General features: G+C 43.2%; 1 protein-coding gene across 1 annotated transcript in view; it reads right to left on the reverse strand.

Moving 5' to 3' along the window:
- Positions 1-4,424, reverse strand: part of DGCR2 (DiGeorge syndrome critical region gene 2) — a gene marked incomplete at its 5' end in the record, with an annotated part of 99,628 nt that overhangs the window by 64,533 nt on the left and 30,671 nt on the right. The window lies entirely within an intron of this gene.

A 4,424-nucleotide genomic window follows, 5' to 3' on the forward strand; every position in this document is an offset into this window, starting at 1 on the left:
CATCCAGCCCAGACTTCCTTAGCTTGCCTGCGAGAATGTTGTAAGAGACTCTATCAAAAGCCTTGCTAAAAATCAATAAATTTAGGATCCTTTGTATGGAATCCATGAGCATACTTCACATTTCTATAACATGTAGGCCTCTATGCAAGAAGGGAAAACTGTAAACATAACTACTTATAGTCTTGCAAAATAGTTTTTCCCCACAAGAAGTTTACAGGCTTACACATGGAACTCTAGATCTTTACTAGTAGGCACCAATACATCAACAATCTCCACTAAATTACCATGGAACCATTTTATTAAAGCTATCTTACACATCTGGCTTCCAAGTCACTTCTCAAAAGCTGTACTTGTAGCAAGTAACTGGCCACAGTTCATGAATTGAAGGAAGTGGACAACACTGAATGTTAAAGAGGGCCTAATTTACTTATTTAACTTACTGTGTGGAATTTGAAGATGTATACTAGGGTTGACACCTTTCCTCAGCTAGAAATTAGAGATGCACTTTTTTCCTGCAAATTCCATCATCTAATCTGGTAATTCTTCACTGTACAAGATTCCCTGTCCACTTCCCCATTTTCTAGAAGGAAGCCTAAACATTAAAAAAGACACGGATCCTTTTTAACACCGAAGTGTTCAGGTTTATAAACTAAACTGACTATACAAGTAAGGAGACATGGGGAGTAGAAGCACTACCTGTTTTATTGGACTGGCAGAGCCAAGTTCAGCTTCCTCCACCCCTTTCTGTGGACATGCTCCGAGGAACCAAAAAAGAGAGAATCTCATGTGCACCTGACTGCTTTGTTTGGGAGAAAGATAAGGAGGCCATACCTGTGCTTTACGGTACTGATTTTATATGGCAAGCTCATGTGTGTTACTGCAGTATTTTTAACTTCCTTCCAAAAGACTGTTAAATAAAGAGGTGTTCCAATTAAGACTTTCTGCCACGTTATTCTACCAGCCTGTATTGGCCCCCCTTGCTTTTTCAGCTTCAATAATATAGGTCTACAGGCAATACCTGTAGACTAGAAAGCTGTTCATAAGCAGGAACACTTGGAAGTATCCCAGGATTCTCACCTCATTTGTCAGCCTGCTTTTTGAGAGCAGTGTTGTGATAACTCAAGCCCCAAGTATAAAAAGGAAGTCACCAATCAAGCCATAAATTACACATCTAATAAAAATGCAAGAGGCCTCACACGACTCAAGGTATACAAGATAAACAGCACTCACAAGACACTATCCAAAAAAGTCAAACCTTTTCAAAACCTTAAAGTTACTTTATTCTGCATACATAGTTATCAGGTTAGAAAAAGAAAAATATGAATGCCTACTTTAAAAAAAAATTCAATGCTAATCTACAGTCCTCAGCTACTTCTGAACTTCCTTCCTAAACTAAGGTACAGGAATTACATGCGATAGGTACATGCTTCACTTTCCCAAATTTAAGAAAAGCAGCATGTACCTAACCTAAACCAAGGGACATTGTCAGCAGCTGCTCTGAGCTACAACAACAACACATCTTGCATGCATTTTTCCCAGCTCCAGAATGTACTTATCACAACAGACTAATTCAAAATCATAGGAATTAAAAGTGGCCAATTTTAATCTTCAGTGTTTTCAAACATATGATTTTACTAATGCTCTATGAATTACATCTGTGCACACTGTTGCTTAGCTAAGCAACAGAATACTTAAAAATACATTTGATACATACAATGCAACAATAGCACCAGAAAAGTTGCCTGCATTTAAATCCCTTTTTCAGAAGGCTCAAAATCCCTCAAGTATAGTGGACTAGATTTAAGACCAGTTAAGAAAGAAATCAATTGTCTGGCTTTTATCAATTTAAATTAAGTTACAGTTTCCAAGTGAAAGCACCTTGGGGCAGGCACTGTCTTTTATAGCAGTGACTGAAAAACTGTGAGCACCTAAATATAATATCACAAAACCTGTCTTAAATGACTGCTCACAATGCTGGCAGAAGTCAGTGGCTCAGACAAAGGTAGACTTCTAAAGAAAGAGAAGTAGGATTGCACTCATAGCATTTCAGGATGCTTTTGAGTGGTCAATGAATAGGAATGACTTCTTGAACAGGTTTTGTGCATTTAAAGTTCCTCTTTCAAGCTCAGAACAAGGGAGCTCTATGGCACAAGAGCCACATCTAAAGCACCGATCTCAAAAGAAACACATAACCCTTTCTCAACTGCCTCAGGGAGATTTTTTTCTATCCCTCTCCCCTTTGCCCCCACGCTACAGCTAAGCCAGAGGGGAATAGTCTTCTTTTACCACCTGTTATAGTTATTTCTTGAATTCAAGTGGTAGGAAGAATGCTGAAAGTTCTGGGTTCAAAGTTGGCTATAACTTACTTAGTTATATGTAACACAGTTTGCTCCTAGTTACCTACCAATGTTTTAGGAAGACATGAAAGTACATGCTAATGCACTAAAAGAATATTAAAGTTAAGAAGTCAAGAAATAAGAGAGAGTCAGGAAGTCTTACAAAACAGTGACCCAACCAGCACGGAGAAGCTTTAATACACTTTCCCACCAGACCCTCATTCATCAGCAGAGCATGGTGAGGAACTGAGATTGTTAGTGAATAAAGCTGCCATCCACCGGAGCCATACTAGAAGTAGCCCAGTTTCATCCTTGCCCACTGACAAATTAAATAGATGCTGGGCAAGTCACTCAAAACCATTTTCTTCTGGTGATCCAACTGATTCCCTTGTTTCCTAGGTGCCCAACTTGAGATAGGCAGATCTTCATTGCCAAGTACTTAACATATCACCCCAACCACTAGTGTTTCAAGAGAAGCTGTGAAGGCTCCATTCCTCTTAAAATCTTACGCCTGAAGTGCATTAAGCCAGGCACCCAAATTAGTGGGGTGTCTTATCACTAACTATAGCCTCTGATTTCTTTATATCTAGAAAACAAGGACAATTTCTCCCTGCCTCAAAAATGAAGGTAGCCTCATTAATGCTGGTGTTTCATACAGTAAACTGCCACAGAACAGCTCAAGAGGAACTGAATCCCCGATTAAGCACAGGATTTGGTTGGCAGGCAGTAAATGAGGCAAAGGGCATTATAAGTTGTGCCCAACTGCCTGGCTCCCCAAGCACAGCCCTTTCTGCACAATGAATGAGCTAGGGCTCTTGTGCAGAAAGATATATACCAGAATACAGTCTCAACTAAAATGGTGAATGCTAGAATAAACTCACAAAACGGGAGTGAAATTAAGAGTTCCAAAAGCAAACCTGGTCCTTGTATTTCCTAGTTTGACAGTTTGTCAAATACAAGATAAAACTTTATTTCTGTAGAAGAGTAAATAAGCATGTTAAATGCACAGCAAACAAGCAAGGCCCAAAGACATTAAAAAAAGGAAGTTTTGATAATGAGTAGTATTCTACTTTCAGACTAAATAGCACAACTCCTGAAACTGACACATCTCCATATATTTCTGTGTCTACTCCACAGAGAAGGCTCAACTACTTAAAAACTTTCATGTACTTTGTCACAGCCCTTCAACACAAAAAGCATCCAGCCACCTTAATGCCAAGATCATTTTACTTTCAAGCTGACTCACGCTCAAAGATGTAGTAAAATGCTTTATTATTTCTCTTAGAGATACGCTGATACATCGGTCCATATCGTACTGGCACCGAAAAAAAATGTTGATTTTATCAGCAAATCGGCTTTTTTTTGGCTGATGTGGCTGATAATGTTGCTGATAAATGCCACGTGCACATGGCCAACCTGGCAGCCTCCAGCTGGTAAGTCTGCTGGGGGTTAAGGGGTGGCGGCAGGGAGGGAAGGGGGCAGATCCAAGCCACTGGCATGAAGGAGGGAGTGTGGCTGGGGCGGGGTACAAGACGGAGCCACAAGCAGCTCATGGGGGGGGAGGAAGAGGGCAGCTCCCACCACTGCACACACCCCCAGAGGCAGCACTGGAGTGCACGTGCCCCCCAGATCTATGCAGGGGGTGAAGGCAGGCTGCCACTGCAAGCTGGGACCAGGGCAGCACCAAGCTCTTCCCAGCAGAGGGGGGCTGGGCGTGGGACTACAAGAGGCAGGGGGGGAGCTATAGCCACCCCAGATTTCACCATAGCCCCCCTAACAGTCACCACTCCCAGCACCACCACCACCCACCCTGAGCGCAGCCCTGGACCAGTCCCCCCCCACCAGGAAGAGTCCAACGCCACCCCAGCTGATAGCAGTGCTCACCCAGAGCACAGATCCAGGGTGGGAGGGGAGGGGAGGGGCACAGCATGTGCACCCCCCATGCCTCCTTCGGGAGTGCACACAGCAGCAGGAGCCACCCCCACCTCCCTGGAAGAGCTGCTCATGGATCTGTCCCGCCCCCCACCTGTGTGGTGCCTGCCCCAGCCCCACTTCCTCCCTCGCCACAGGGGCCCTCAATCTGCCCCC

Source organism: Gavialis gangeticus, unplaced genomic scaffold, assembly GCF_001723915.1.
Source record: "Gavialis gangeticus isolate Ggan-Ray unplaced genomic scaffold, GavGan_comp1, whole genome shotgun sequence".
In the NCBI taxonomy this organism is placed as follows: Eukaryota; Metazoa; Chordata; order Crocodylia; family Gavialidae; genus Gavialis; species Gavialis gangeticus.